Source organism: Macaca mulatta, chromosome 19, assembly GCF_049350105.2.
Source record: "Macaca mulatta isolate MMU2019108-1 chromosome 19, T2T-MMU8v2.0, whole genome shotgun sequence".
NCBI classification, from domain to species: domain Eukaryota; kingdom Metazoa; phylum Chordata; class Mammalia; order Primates; family Cercopithecidae; genus Macaca; species Macaca mulatta.
Window position 1 is genome coordinate 59,373,674 of NC_133424.1, and position 16,724 is coordinate 59,390,397.

Genomic DNA, 16,724 nt, shown 5'->3' on the forward strand with positions numbered 1-16,724 from the left:
TATTGAACACACTGTAGCCCGGTCTGTGCCATCTGCTCCCGGCAGCCTTACCGGTATGGAATGTGGACATACAGCTTTTGAGCCCAGCTGTACCTCACTTGGCTTTTAGCTCTCGTGATTCAACTGGCTGAGCTTAGCTTTTTGTTACAGTCAGTAAGGAAAATGGAGTCGAGCAGCCTGTTTCTTGAACTCAGGTAGTCATGAGGCTTGACAAGCCATGACATATATTTTAATCACCACGGCCCCCTCTAATGTTTTAAATAAGACAGTAGAGGAATATTTACATTCAAGGAGCAACACGTTATCACAAAACTCCCCCCAACACACACAGCGAGAAAAATCCCACCTTATTCTATTGTATATGATTCTTCACTGGGCAAAAAGGGCTCTTTATCTGAATGCAATCCATGATGTCCTCAGTGAAGAAGACTAAAGGGTTGGTGTGTATGATATCACATTTTGGTATGAACAAATTATATATGTTTCTGTGCCCACACCTGTACCCTTGAGGAGCGGTAATAGCCAGAAGGGATCATGGTGTTAGAGATGGCAAAGCTAAGGCTCTGACAGGCTGTCTTAAGTTAAAGCCTTGACAGTGGGTTTTCTGAGCAGAAAGCAGAAATCACAGATGGACTCAGGGGCCAGGGAGTGGTCTGCGGCATTAGGGAGATACATGCAATAGTGAAGGAACTGGGTTGAGACACCTACTCATCCCCAAACCCTCTTTTCATTCTGCACACAGTAATCACATTAGCTACGGTACAAGTTTCCCATAAGATTTTAACATAGTAGATGCCATGGGAGTCAGAGTCGGTCTGCTGACAAGGTTTTTATAATGGTGATGTGCTTTCCTATTCCATTCTTGCTGGTGTGAGTTAGAAATCCACAGTAGCTATTTGTTGTGCGTTGATTTTAAGATGATTCAAAAGAAAGTAGCTGCTCTGTGCTCTTCCCAGTGCCATTCAGAGCCAGGGAGTGGGAGGTGAGGCCACGGAGGGAACCACTCAGTGGGTTTATCTTGGGCATTCTGTGCATATGTAACTGAGAAAGGTATGTTGTTACCTAACGTATGCTTTTGATAATTTGGACCAAGAGACATAGTGTTCTGAATAGCAGCCAAATATATGAGGTCAAGGTGACTTCCTCTAGCAATTAGGACAGCTGTCATGGAAGAGTAGGCCAGACCTGTTTTCCTTCTTAAGTCCGAGGGCTAAACCAGTGATAGGAGATGACTCATTGATCTTCCTGATATTATTACTGGCCAAACACTTTCTAAGGAATGACGATTGATAAGGAAGAACAAACTACTATTCTGGTCTCTTATCTTAAGGAAAATCATGAAGCTAGCACTTTGTAGAAAATGCACTTATTCAGTTCCTTGTATGATCACAAATGTTTTCTTAGTTATTTTTGGGCTCCCCAACAGGATATGTTACTTATAGTTTGAAATTCGTCTTTTTTTTTTTTTTTCTGAAATGTATCTTGAAGTGTTGAGTGGTGGCTAGGTGCCATATAGAACATATAAGCAGAATTTTATAGAAGTATACATTTAGTGAGGGGTGGAGATTATTGCTGTAATAAATGGGACTGGCAGGATGTCATTTTTTTTTTGTCCCCTTTCTAGTCACTTTGACTCTAGGGCCTTGATTAACGTGACCATCTCTGCAGAGTGTGGAGAGACAGCACTGGGATGGGGGTGGGAAGTGGGCGCGAAGCCCTTCTTAGCACATAGACAGCTCTGACAGCAGCTTCTGGGACTGCCCTCCCCTCTCCCCTTCAGCTTCCGCATCTGTGACGTGAGGGAGCTGGCTGCCAGCGTTCCCAACTTGGCCTGCCTTCCAGCGGCTTTCATTCAGAGACAGCAGATCATGTGCATCTGGAAGTCTTCCTAGTTGTTCATCTCAAGAAGAATCTTAGGAATTTTTTTTCAAATCAGCCAGTTTTCCTCAGATTTTGCTGCTTCTTTATCTGCCCTGTTCCCTTGGCTGACTCCCCTGTCAGCGAGACACAGGGTCATCGGTTTAAGTATGGGAAGGAAATTACGGCCTTGAGCACAGGCAGAAAGCATCTGGCTCCCAGGCGCTTCCTGTGAGCCACCGCGAAATTACAAAGACTGGGCCTGACAAGGCTTTTCAAAGGAGCATCTCACACCACCACTGTGTCAGCATTTCCGTGATTCCATCGTAAAGCAGTTGTTTTTCCTAGTGCTTATTATGACCAGGTTGGAGTTGGCCTTTACATGGGAAGTGTTTATCCAGTGGATGAGAGTGAAATAGCAGGACAGAGGTGGCGGGGGAGAGGGCACAGATCACTCTCAGAATTCCTTTCTCCAGTCCGGTCCTGACCAAGCCATTCTTGCTCAGAAGCCTGTGGTTCCTCAGAGGATGAAGTCCAGACTGTCTTTAGCATGTCAGGGCCCTCCACAGACTTGCCCTCAGCATCTCCTGCCATATGTGCCTATGCTCCGCGTTCCTGTTCTCTAGCCAGGGCAGTGGGGGGAGTGGAGGGACAAGAGCTGGGGGTGGTGTCAGGAGACATGGGTTCTGAACTGGGGTTCGTGTCTATCTAGCTGAGTTATTTCCTTTCTCTCTGTCTCAGTTACTAATCTGGATGGGCTTACCAAATGAGAGGAGGAGAAGAAAAGGTTTAGGGGACAGATTACAAGCCTCTTGTCTCCTGGCCTAGCTTGGAAATTAGAACACCAAATGTCTGAGCATTGAATGGTTTTTTGAACCATGAAATTTTTTTAACTTCTTTTTTGGGAGAAAAAAAAAAAACAACAACTGTAGATCTGGCATGGTGGCTCATGCCTGTAATCTGAGCACTTTGGGAGGCTGAGATGGGTGGATCAGGAGATCGAGGCCAGCCTGGCCAAGATGGTGAAACCTCATCTCTACTAAAAGTAGAACTTAAAACTTCTTTTTTTTTTTTTGAGTTGGAGTCTCGCTGTGTCACCCACCCAGGCTGGAGTGCAGTGGTGCGATCTCGGCTCACTGCCACCTCTGCCACCCAGGTTCAAGAGATTCTCCTGCCTCAGCCTCCCGAGTAGCTGGGACTACAGGTGCCTGCCACTGCGCCCGGCTAATTTTTGTATTTTTCACCACCGCACCTGAGACGGAGTCTTACTCTGTCGCCCAGGCTGGAGTGCAGTGGCGCGATCTCGGCTTGCTGCAACCTCCGCCTCCCAGGTTCAGATGATTCTGGTACCTCAGCCTGCTGAGTAGCTAGGACTACAGGTACATGCCACCATGCCTGGCTAATTTCTTTGTATTTTTAGTAGAGACAGTGTTTCACCATTTTGGCCAGGCTGTTCTCGAACCCCTAACCTCACATGATCCGCCCACCTCAGCCTCCCAAAGTGCTGGGATTACAGGCGTGAGCCACTGTGCCCAACTAATTTTGTATTTTTAGTAGAGATGGGGTTTCACCATCTTGGCCAGGCTGGTCTTGAATTCCTGACCTCGTGATTCACCTGCCTCAACCTCCCAAAGTGCTGGGATTACAGGCGTGAGCCACTGTGCCCAACTAATTTTGTATTTTTAGTAGAGATGGGGTTTCACCATCTTGGCCAGGCTGGTCTTGAACTCCTGACCTCGTGATTCACCTGCCTCAACCTCCCAAAGTGCTGGGATTATAGGCGTGAGCCACTGTGCCCATCCACTTTTTTTTTTTTTTTTAACATGGGACACAAACATACAAAACAGATCAAAAGCTAGGTAAGGTGGCTCACACCTGTAACTCCAGCACTTTGGGAGGCCAAGGCGAGAGGATTGCTTGAGCCCAGGAGTTCTGTACCAGCCTGGGCTACATAGTGAGATCCTGTCTTTACAAAAAATAAAAATTAAAAAAATTAGGTGGGCATGGTGGCCCAGCTACTCGGGAGGCTTGGTGGGAGGATTGCTTGAGCCCAGGAGATCAAGGCTACAGTTAGCCATGATTGTGTCACTCTACTCCAGCCTGGGTGACGGAGTGAGACCCTGTCTCATAAAAATAAACAGAAACAGATCAAATTGGACTTGCTTTCTTGAGGGTGAAAGGTCTGACATGCCACCTGTTGAGCCTTAAAATGTGCCAGTTCTATCCAGGGTTCCCCAGGGCACTGCTTCTCTGTATTTCTTCTATCTTGCTATGCAGCCAGGATTAGAGTCACCTGTTTGACATGACCCCAGGCAGGGGCCTAGTGTAGAAGCGGGAGAGTGTATAGAAAAGTGTATAAAGTATGTACGGTGTGAACAACTATAAAGTGAATACCAATATAACCACTACCCAAGTCCAGAAATAGAACAGAAGCTCCACTTTGTAGTTAGTATTTTCCTTGGTTCCATTCATTCTGTTTCTTAGCTTCTTAGCCTTGGCTTCAGTACAGATGCATTAGCTAAAATAAAAGCCAATGGTCCTTTTTCTGTCCTGTCTCCTTAGTCTCAAAGCAGGAATCCAAAATGCTGCTTTCAAATACAGATGGTAAATATTTGAATAAGAAATAATATTTTGGCTGGGTGCAGGGGGTCACACCTGCAATCCCAGCACTTTGGGAGGCTGAGGTGGGTGGATTGCATGAGCCCAGGAGTTCGAGACCAGCCTGGGCACCATGGTAACACCCCATCTCTACACAAAATAGAGAAGTTAGCCAGGCATGATGGCACACACCTGTAGTCCCAGCTACTCTGGAGGCTGAGGTGAGAGGATCACCTGATCCTGGGGAGATTGAGGCTGCAGTGAGCTGTGATTACACCACACTGTGCTCCAGCCTGGGTGACAGAGTGAGACTCTGTCTAAAAAGAAGAATATTATTTCTTAATAAAAAATATTAAGAATAAGAAATATTTTATAATAATTTTTTTTTTTTTTTTGAGACAGAGTCTCGCTCTGTTGCCCAGGCTGGAGTACAGTGGCACGATCTCGGCTCACTGCAAGCTCCGCCTCCCGGGTTCACGCCATTTTTCTGCCTCAGCCATTTTTCTGCCTCAGTCCTCAGTAGCTGGGACTACAGGCGCCCGCCACCATGCCCAGCTAATTTTTTGTATGTTTAGTAGAGACAGGGTTTCACCGTGTTAGCCAGGATGGTCTTGATCTCCTGACCTCATGATCCGCCCACCTCGGCCTCCCAAAGTGCTGGGATTACAGGTGTGAGCCACCGCACCTGGCCCAAATTTTTGTTTTTGTTTTTTTTGAGACAGAGTCTCGCTCTGTCACCCGGGCTGGAGTGCAGTGGTCAGATCTCAGCTCACTGCAAGCTCCGCCTCCCAGGTTTACGCCATTCTCCTTCCTCAGCCTCCCGAGTAGCTGGGACTACAGGCGCCCACCACCTCGCCCGGCTAGTTTCTTTTTGTATTTTTTAGTAGAGACGGGGTTTCACCGTGTTAGCCAGGATGGTCTCGATCTCCTGACCTCATGATCTGCCCGTCTCAGCCTCCCAAAGTGCTGGGATTACAGGCTTGAGCCACCGCGCCCGGCCTCCAAATTTTTGTTAATAGTGCCCACATGTAACGTTTTCATTCAAAAAAATCCTTTTAATTTTAAACCTATTAACTCATATTCATCTCTAGAAGGTAGGAACAAACAGCCTCAATTTAGCGGATTTTCAAATATGATGAGTATGTTTAATTGACCCTAGGGCACAAGTATGTGCTGATTCCAGGACCCTCTTCATGTTCTGCCTTGTAACTGTTCATTTTTTCATTTCTCTCATACCTCTGTTTTTAACTTCATTTGAAATAAGGCGAGCATTTAAGTAAATTTGGAGGCCAGAAAATGGAAAGATGATATTTATTTTGCTAATGTGAATCTGTAGTTCTTTAATCTCTAAATCCAAATTGTTCCCTACTAGAATTTGCTGGATTTAGATGTTGGTTCCATTCATTCTGTTCCTTTCTTTCTTTTTCTTTTCTTTTTTTTTTTTTTGAGAGGGAGTCTCCCTCTGTCGCCCAGGCTGGAGTGCAGTGGCGTGATCTCAGCTCACTGCAAGCTCCGCCTCCCAGGTTCACACCATTCTCCTGGCTCAGCCTCCCAAGTAGCTGGGACTACAGGCCCCCACCGCCTTGCCGGGCTAATTTTTGTATTTTTAGTAGAGATGGGGTTTCACCATGTTAGCCAGGATGGTCCTGATCTCCTGACCTCGTGACCCACCCGCCTCGGCCTCCCAAAGTGCTGGGATTACAGGCGTGAGCCACCGCGCCCGGCCCTTTTTTCTTAGCTTCTTAGCTTGGTCTTAGCTTCACTACAGGTGCATTAGGTAAAATAAAAGCCAACCGTCCTTTTTAAAAGAAGGGTATACATGTGGTATAACTTTTATTACTTGCGATAACCTGTTTTAGGACTGGCAGTTTACAGAATAATGCAAATGAATAGTGAAGAATAATTAGAAATAATGGGCTGAAATCCTCATGTCATCCTAACATGCCATCAGGGAATAGCAAGGCTTACTGTTGGACTTGAAAATAAGCTGACCCATTTTTCCCAATGGACAGAAATGCCTGTTTCTTCAGCACTGTCCTTTGTTGGCGAGGCACATTTGGCTGGACGCAGCCTCCACTCTTCTTGCATCAGGGACATTTATATAGAGAATGTTCTTTCAAAAAGAACTTTTTTCCTAGTGAGTTTAAAACAATTAATAGATTAGAACTGCTTAGAAGCAACTGCTGGAATAATTTTATAGGTTTTACTTACCATTTCAAAAATCAGTATAAAATTGGTCTTAATGCCAGGAAATTTCAAAGGTGAGACTCGGCTGTGTTTTTGTATTTTGACTTGGTAAGAATCTCGGCTCACTGTGGTAATAGTAATTATGCTGTGATACCTAGGCTTATTGGAGTGCCTCCAATTTCGAATTTGCCTTGGTTTTGTATTCGCTTTGACGTAGAATATTTTTGCAGCTTATCGGAATCCTGGTTTTTGTTGTTGTTTTTCTTAATATAAACTCAGAAATTATGCTAAATCAGTGAGAAAGACTTCTTAGCTTTGATTTTGTCTTTGTTTATATTTGCTTTATACTTTGATCAGATAGCTTAATTAGAATTCCATAGTTACCTGGTAGAAAGCTGCTGAGGATAAAGCTTAAGGAAGTACTTTGGCTAAAAGCGGCTCCCTTTATTCATCAGGGGAATTTGATTTCATCCTGTGGATAACATAGCTTAGAAATTCTGTTTCTTTGGGACCAGCCTGTAGAGTTCTGCAAGCCTGGAAGGGTGAGAACTGTGGCAGGGGAAAAATGGGCTACTTGCTGTATTTAGTATGGGCTGGCTAGGACGGTAAGGTAGCAACATAGTTCTGTTTTTCTACCCTGGAATCCGAAGAACCTTTAAGCAGGGATTGCATGAAGGTGGGGAGGACAAATCAAGAGGGGCGGGGGAGACATTTGCAAAAAGTATAAATGGAATGTCAGAAAATCTTTCATAGCTACTCTTTAAAAATTAACTTTAGGGCCAAGAGTGGTGTGGCTGACGCCTGTAATCCCAACACTTTGGGAGGCTGAGGTGGGAGGATCGCTTGATCTCAGAAGTTCAAGACCAGCCTGGGTAACATAGTGAGACCCCGTCTCTACAAAAAAATTTAAAAAATTAGCCAGCCGTGGTGGCATGCACTTGTAGTCCTAGCTACTCGGGAGGTTGAGGTGGCAGAATCGCCTGAGCCCTGGAGGTTGAGACTTCAGTGAGCTGTGATTGCACCACCACACTCCAGCCTAGGGAACAGAGTGAGACCATATTTAAAAAACAAAAACTTCAGTGAGCTGTGATTGCACCACCACACTCCAGCCTAGGGAACAGAGTGAGACCATATTTAAAAAACAAAAACTTCAGTGAGCTGTGATTGCACCACCGCACTCCAGCCTAGGGAACAGAGTGAGACCATATTTAAAAAACAAAAACAAAAAAACTTTAGGCCAGATTATTTTCAAAACAGGCATGTGAGTTACTAGCCCTTGAAAGTCTACTGATCCCTTTGTGGTTTCCTTCGGTCTTCTGGAGTGTGCTGCACATTGAATTTATAGAGGGTATAGTGAGAGCTGAATGCACGTAATCAATATTCAAGAATCTGTTGCATGAGACCACGTGTTTCAAGCCCAGATAGGCAAACACTTAAATCAGTCTTTCTAAAGATCCACATGACCCATTTTAGAGATTGCCTGTACCCAGAGCCCTAGGGATATAGTGAGATTCCGTGGCTAAGAGGAAATCTTCCTCTCACATTGGGTAGGGGTAAGTATACGTGTATGCAGCCTATGCTAGTGGGAACAACCACCCCACCAACACTGTTCTGGGCAAATGTCACTTTCTTTTTTCCCTTTGCAAATCCTGGTTTTGCATACCATCCCCACAATGTTATTATTTTATGTGTTTTAGAAGTAGGTCCTGTGTTGCCCAGGCTAGAGTGAAGTGGCTTTTCATAGATGTGATAATGGTGCACTGCAGCCTTGAACTCCTGGGCTCAGGTGATCTTCCCACCTGAACCCCCTAAGTAGCTGGGACTACAGGTATGAGCCACCACCCAGCTCAATGTTGTTATTTTAATTTGCATTGGACTGAAAGGTAGACATATAATTGCTATATTCAAATGGAGTTTTCGTTTATGTAAGATGATTAACTCCTTAGACTGTGTTAATTTGTTGGGTGAGTAGTTGAGGTAGCAGTGTACTAACAATAAATAACTCAATGGGGTAAAAGATTATTATTACTATTTTGAGATGGTATCTAACTCTGTCACCCAGGCTACAGTGCAGTGATGTGATTATAGATCACTGTAACCTCGAACTTCTGGGCTCAAGCAAGCCTCCTGCCTCACTCTTCCAAGTAACTGGGATCACAGGCACATGCCACCATGCCTGGTTAATTTTTTATTTTCTTTTTTTCTTTTTTTTTTTTTTTGAGACAGAGTCTCACTCTGCTGCGCAGGCTGAAGTGCAGTAGTGCGATCTTGGCTCACTGCAACCTCTACCTCCCAGGTTCAAGCCATCCTCCCACCTCAGCCTCCTGAGTAGCTAGGATTACATGCATGCACCACCTCACCCAGCTAATTTTGTTTGTTTGTTTGTTTTTTTAGTAGAAATGGGGTTTCACCATGTTGGCCAGGCTAGTTTCAGACTCCTGACCTCAAGTGATCCACCCACTTTGGCCTCCCAAAGTGCTGGGATTACAGGCGTGAGCCACCACACCTGGCCAATTTTTAAAATTTTTGAGACAGGGTTGTACTCTGTTGCCCAGGCTGGAGTGCAGTGGTGCAGTCTCAGCTCACTGCAACCTCTGCCTGCTGAGCTCAAGTGATCCTCCCACTTCAACCTCCCCAGTAGCTGGGACCACAGGTGTGCATCACCACACCCAGCTAATTTTTTGTATTTTTTTGTAGAGAAAGGGTTTTGCCATGTTGCCCAGGCTGGTCTTGAACTCCTGAGCTCATGTGATCCACCCACCTCAGCCTCCCAAAGTTTAGGGATTACAGGTGTGAGCCACTGTGCCCTGCCTAAATTTTTTGTAGAGAAGGGTTCTCACTGGTCTTGAACTCCTGGGCTCAAGGAGTCCTCCCACTTTGGCCTTCCAAAGTGCTGGGATTACAGGTGCGAGCCACTGCGCCCCGCTCGATTATTTTCATATTTGATTCTCAGAGTAAACATACAGCTTGTTGGTAATCTGAGCCCCGACTGCCCATCTCATCTTCTGTCTCCCATTCTTGGAAACCCTTTTTCAGTCAATCTGTCCCAAAACCCGTTTAGTGCTTTCCCATTTTAGTCACTATTATTCGTGCCTTTTATGTCACCTCTCCAAACTCTGCCAGTCTTTTAAGGACCAATTCAAATTTTACTTCTGCCTGATGTCTTTCTCACTTACTCCAGATTGAATGATTTTTCTTTCTCTGGATCCCAGGAAATGGTCTGTATCATTTGTTGTCTTATGGTTTGGCTATTTTTTTAAGTGTAAATATTGTGTCTCAAGTAAATTATAAGATCCTTGTCAGCAAAGACAGTACCCGTTCCTTTTGTTTGATCACATTGTCTTTGCTATGTGAGTATGCATTTCATTTGGGTGATGGACAGTTCAGTCCTTAATTTCAAAGATTAGGGTAATACAAAAATGATTAACATTCTGAAATATGCAGGAAGGAGGGAATTTAGCTGCTGTATAACTAGATCTATCAAATGGGGATGTTTCTCTTTTACTCAGCTTTAGAGATTCTGTTGTCCTTGTTGAGTTTGATGGAATCCTTCTGTAAGATACTCTTCATGTGGTAAACAGATGAGTAGAATAAGGGGATTGCTTCAGATTCTGACAAATCATACATAGAAAATGAAAATGCCCTCTATATCTCACTCAGATTCAAAAAGATTATAATTCCCTTTTACACCTAAATGCCCTAACACATCATTTTTGCATATTACTAATTAAGGTTCTCTCTAAATTCATCTGGATTTTACAGATGAATGAATTGGATGAATAAGGACCTTGGACTCCACTTCCAACTTTTCTGCTCTAATTTATCTTTATTCAAAAGGAAAAACAAAACAAAAACCCTAAAGAAGTTTACTTTAACATTTATTAATATGAAAATGGAAGCATTGGGTTTTAAGAAAATGTTTCGCTTAAATTCAGTGGTTTAATAAGCCAGAGAATAGTATTCCCTTCTCTTTTTTTTTTGAGATGGAATTTCACTCGTGTTGCCCAGGCTGGAGCTCAGTGGCACGATCTCGGCTCACTGCAACCTCCGCTTCTAGGGTTCAAGTGATTCTCCTGTCTCAGCCTCCCAAGTAGCTAGGATTACTGGTGCCCACAACCATACCTGGCTAATTTTTGTATTTTCAGTAGAGACGGAGTTTTACCATGTTGACCAGGCTGGTCTCGAACTCCTGACCTCAGGTGATCCACCTGCCTTGGCCTCCCAAAGTGCTGGGATTACAGGCATGAGCCGCCACGCCCAGCCAGTGTTGTCTTCTTTTATTTATTTATTTATTTTTTTTTTTTCCGAGACAGAGTCTCACTCTGTTGCTCAGGCTGGAGTGCAGTGGCACAATCTCGGCTCACTGCAAGCTCCGCCTCCCGGGTTCACGCCATTCTCCTGCCTCAGCCTCCCGAGTAGCTGGGACTACAGGCTCCCGCCACCACATCTGGCTAATTTTTTGTATTTTTTTTAGTAGAGACAGGGCTTCATCGTGTTGGCCAGGATGGTCTCAATCTCCTGACCTCATGATCTGCCTGCTTGGACTCCTAAAGTGCTGGGATTACAGGTGTGAGCCACCGCACCTGGCCGTGTTCTCTTCTTGTTGAAACTTTTATATCCCATCCTTCCTGGCCTATTTGGTAAGTATTAATACATTCCTCTGGAAAACTTCCATGCCTACCTGACATGGAAAGTGCTTCCTACATAGAAATAGTTCTTGTTCCACCTCTCCCAACCCACAACTGAGTCTTTTCAAGTATCTACCAAATGCAAACATTTTAACCAGCTGGTAGTGGGAATTCATAGGTTTGAAGACGTAGAAATGTAAGATGTTGAGAAATACGAGGTTTTTGGAGGTTTAGAGAATGCTTTTTTGCTTTCCGTTACGATGTATATTTCCGTTTCTTTCCGCTATTGAGATTAAGGAAAATTGTGATAACAAGTATTTTACTTTCTTTGCTTGTAGTTCTGTATGAAATTATTTCCTTATACTGTTATTAGTTGGTGGTGTTCTGTATGTGATTATTTGAAACTCAATGTGTTTCAAAAGTTGTTGAATATTCTCAGGTGGAGATGGTAATTTTGATTATGGATAATGGTGGAAGACTTGTGTCTTAGGGAGCATTCTAGATTACGGAGCACACAAATGTCTACTTTGGGGAGAGAGGGATGAGGTTGCTGGGTTGGAAGGGTGATACACACACTTCCAGGCATATGCCGATAGAGCTGTTGACAGTATGAACTTTCCCAGTCGTAGTAAATCTGGGATCACGATGGCATTTCTAGGTCCTACAAAAATGTGTGCTATCTTGGAAATGTTACCGCTTCTTGCCCTGGGTGTTTCATAGAGGTGTTAAAAAAGAAAACACCCTCCTTCTACCTTCCAGTTGAGGCACTCTGGTGGGGAGCTTGTGTCTTGATTAAACAAATCACAAACAACTCTAGATGCTTGGTGACAGTTTGAAGAAGGCACATAGATATTTGCATTATGTTTTATTACAGCATGTATTTGTGACTGAGAAACCAAAATACTTCTGAAGTATTTTCCTCTCTGAAGTAGTTGACTCATGGCATAAAATGGGAAACTATGAAGTCCTGTGTTTCTATTTTTCTAATGTAAATCTCTCTATAAAGCTCAAAGATAAAAGTAGTTACCATTTTTAAAGGATCCTTTTTTTCCCCTCTGTTTTAACTCTTCCATTTAAAAAGGATTAGCATTGGAAAATTATTAGAATGGACATTCAGATTCTGTTGTGTATCTTAGTTGCCCGCTGAGAACACTGGCTCCCATCAGATTTAAACTCTAAATTAGACATTGTGAAGTCTTGGATATGCCCTGTCTCCTACTTTCTCTTTCTTTGTGGCCTTCAGATCATTAAATTTAGTGACTCAGCTAATTTTTTTTACCCACCTCTTAGAAAAGTTGAATGTATTTGTGACCAAGCACTTAAAGTTATTTCCTTTAAATCGAGTGTTTGAGACGTTTTTAGATTTATAACAGTCTTTGTTTACCGTGTAATTCAGTCCAATTGAGGAACTAGTAAAACTGCATTATCCAGACATCAAAGCTAAGAAGAGTATACTTACACCAAGAAACTTATTAGGTTTCTAACACGTGGAAGGTTACCAGGTGTCCCAAAATTAACCACTTCCGTGCCAGCTGATTTTCATTTTTTGTAGCTATTTTAATGATCAGCAGCATTCTGGGTTTAAAAATATCAGTCGTGACTGGGCACAGTGGCTCATGCCTATGATCCCAGCACTTTGGGAGGCTGAGGTGAGAGGGTTGCTTGAGGCCAGGAGTTTGAGACCAGCCTGGGCAACATAGCAAGACCCCATTTCTAAATAATAACAATAGTAATAGGGCCGGGCGCGGTGGCTCAAGCCTGTAATCCCAGCACTTTGGGAGGCCGAGACGGGTGGATCACAAGGTCAGGAGATCGAGACCATCCTGGCTAACACAGTGAAACCCCGTCTCTACTAAAAAATACAAAAAACTAGCCGGGCGAGCTGGCGGGCGCCTGTGGTCCCAGCTACTCGGAAGGCTGAGGCAGGAGAATGGCGTGAACCCGGGAGGCGGAGCTTGCAGTGAGCTGAGATCAGGCCACTGCACTCCAGCCTGGGCGACAGAGCGAGACTCCGTCTCAAAAAAAAAAAAAAAAAAAAACAATAATAATAATAATAAATTAGCCAGGCATGATGGCTTGCACTTGTAGTCCTAGCTACTTGAGATGCTGAAGTGGGAGGATCACTTGAGCCCAGGAGGTGGAGGCTGTAGTGAGCTATGATTACACCACTGCACTCCAGCATGGGTGACAGAGCAAGAATCCATCTCATAAAATAAAATAATCAGTTCTACATTATTCAGAGTTGAGTGTTGCTTTCTTTAGCAGCCTTCAAATAAATGAAAATATGCCATTAAAAAGTATAACCAAGGTGTTGAATGGATAATACATTTTAGTTCATTTCAAAATAGAGCCAGTATCTTTATTTCTTGAGGTTTGAGAGCAGGCTGGTGTTTTGTTTTGTTTTGTTTTTCCTTCAGATTTCTGTGAAGGGATAGACGTCAGACCCACTTTACAGAGAACAATTGAGTCACAGACAAGGGATGACTTGCCAGTTGCATGCAGCAGTCACTTTAAGTAGGACAGATGCTACCAAGTTGCATTTCAAGATTGGTGACCTTAAGACCTGACAGACCCTGGGGTCAGGAATTGATAGAGAAGGACTCTGTTAGATGAGGACCCATGACTTCCTTAACCCTTCATCAGCACTCCTGTCTGAGGCTCTGTTAAACCTAAGTGTCTTCATGGATTGAAACAAAATTATATGTGCATATTACAGAGTAATTGATTTTTGTACAGATATTTCCTGTTAGGTATTTCAGAGGATGTATGTAAACATGCTTTAGATAATGCATAAGCATCTTGTAATTTTGTTTATGTAAGCAATTGCCTAGAAAAGTAGAGGATGGGGAAGATTTGTTTTTCTTTCCCATGGATACCCTGCTTGTTCCTGCTGAATTCTAGAACATGGCATCTTTAGGAACATGCCATTATCTGGAGACAATTGCCTACAGTCATAGAGATTTTTCTTTTTAAAATGGTCAGTTTTTGCATACTACATCTAGTCACATTACATAGAGGGTTTGGCTTTCTGGGATATCAGAAGGAAGCTGTGGATATTTGGAAAAGGGCTGTGACCTTTTGAGGTTATCATCACAGGGGACAATTGCACTCTCCCATTCATTGCTCCCTGGTATCAGTCAGAATAATGCGTGGTGGTCTGACTTCCAGTGGCATTTCTTATGCGATAGGCGCACAAAAACGTATTGAAGTCATGGCAAGGCTAGGTTTCTACAGACATAAATGAGATTCAGAAGAAAATTGCTCTGTTCATTTCAGATTCTCCTCTTTGTGATTGTCTTGGGAGACTGTTCATTTGGCTGCAGGTTCAGTGCTTGCACAGTCATATTGGAGTGTCTAAGTAAACTGCAGTGCAGCATCAACTGTCATAGCTGGAAAGTTGGTAAAGACTGTAAGCCATAACAGTTTGTTACTTAAGCTGTTAAAACTTTAGGTCCTTTAAGGTGCAATTTTTTTGGCCACATTCTGTGGTCCCCCATAGCCTTCAGGAAGGAATCCAAACTCTTAAAGTGGTTTGTTCCAGTCCCTGATTCCTTGCTAATGCATCTTACCCATTCTTTCCCCCGACACACTTTGTTCCAGCTGGTTCTCCCAACTGGCTGTGCTTTTTTTCAGGGAGGGAAGGGCCTGTACACATTGTCCTGTCTTAAATGCACTTCATACTTCAGGTCTCACCTGAGATGGAACTTCCTACAGAAAGGCTTTCCCGAATCTAAAAGGCGGGCTTGGGGACCATTTAATATGCTGAATCGTCATTCAGTTATTGATTCTTTCAGTAAATATTTGTGTCAAGCACTGTATAGGCTGATGACACAGAATAGAACTAGACAGGGGACAGGCCTCACAGAGCTTGCATTCTTGTCAGGGAAACCATCTCGTATTTACACACTTAATTTTATTTGGAACTGATTGAAAACATAAAAATAGCACAAAGGAATATCCTATATGTTTTACCCAGATTCATCTTTTTTTTTTTCCAGATTCATGTGTTGTTAACAATTTACCACCCCATTTGTGTTCTTACTCTCTCTGTATACATAATTTTTGGAGTGGGATCAGTTACATGCATTATGGTGCTTTCCCCCAAAATACTAAGGTGTAAATTTCCTAAAAGTGGAGGTATTCTCACATGATAGATTTTATAGATTTACATTGATAAAATATTTCATTTGGGAGGGTTTTTATCCTTCCTGCATTTCTTTTTTTTTTTTTTTCCAATCTTTTTTTTTACTGTGTTAAAATATATAAAACATAAAGCTTGCCGTTTTAATCATTTTTAACTATACAGTTCAGCGGTATTAAATACTTTAATGTTATGCAACTATTTCTGTAACTCTTTCTATCTCGTAAAGCTGAAACTCTGTACCATTAAGCAGTAACTTTTCATTCCCACTTTCCCCAGCCCCTGACAACCACTGTTCTACTTTCTGTCTCTATGAGTTTGACTACTCTTAAGTACTGCATATAAGTGGAATCATATAGTATTTGTCTTTTCGTGACTGGCTTATTTCACTTAGCACAGTGTCCTCAAGATTCAGCCATGTTGTCAGAATTTCCTTCCCTTTAAAGACTGAATAGGCCAGGCGTGAAGGCTCACACCTGTAATCCCAGAACTTTAGGAGGCCAAGGCAGGCAGATCGCCTGAGTTTAGGAGTTTGAGACCAGCCCAGGCAACATGATGAAACCTCGTCTCTACTAAAAATACAAAAGTTAGCTGGGCATGGTGGCACATGCCTGTAATCCCAGCTACTCAGGAGGCTGAGGAAGGAGAATCGCTTGAACCCGGGAGGCGGAGGTTGCAGTGTGCCAAGATCGCACCACTGCACTCCAGCCTGGGCTACAGAGCAGGACTCTGTCTCAAAAAATAAAAATAAAGGTTGAATAATATTATATTGTATGTATATATCACATTTTCTTATCCGTCCATGAGTAGGTGGATACTTTGGGTTGCTTCTGTGTTTTGTTGTTGTTGTTGTTGTTGTTTTGAGACAGAGTCTCATTCTGTTGCCCAGACTAGAGTGCGGTAATGCGATCTCAGCTCACCGCAACCACTGCCTCCCAGGTTCAAGCGATTCTCCTGCCTCAGCCTCCCAAGTAACTGGGATTACCGTTACATGTCACCACACCCGGCTAATTTTTGTATTTTTAGTACAGATGGCATTTCACCATGTTGCCCAGGCTGGTCTCGAACTCCTGACCTCAGGTGATCTGCCCACCTCGGCCTCCCAAAGTTCTGGGATTACAGGTGTGAGCTACCGTGCCCGGCGGAGGTTCCTTTTTTTGCAATGGGTTTATAATTCATTACCATACTTAATATTTTGGTGCTCAAATTGTCCCAGACTTGGCCAGTGGGAACCCCTTCAGGCTGGCTTCTGTGTCCTTGTGAGATGCTCCATCGTTTTTTTTCTTGCATAAAAAGATGTTCCAGGCTCATCT

At 43.4% G+C, this 16,724-nt stretch overlaps 1 protein-coding gene and 1 long non-coding RNA gene across 2 annotated transcripts in view; one reads left to right on the forward strand and one right to left on the reverse strand.

The window, feature by feature from the left end:
• Positions 1-16,724, forward strand: part of ARHGAP35 (Rho GTPase activating protein 35) — a 147,278-nt gene that overhangs the window by 42,206 nt on the left and 88,348 nt on the right. The gene's annotated exons all lie outside the window — the stretch shown is intronic.
• Positions 2,161-3,850, reverse strand: LOC144337245 (uncharacterized). Its single transcript, XR_013410047.1, has 2 exons — positions 3,733-3,850; positions 2,161-3,350 (listed from the first exon to the last, which is right to left on the reverse strand). It is a non-coding gene; the product is annotated as an uncharacterized LOC144337245 (long non-coding RNA).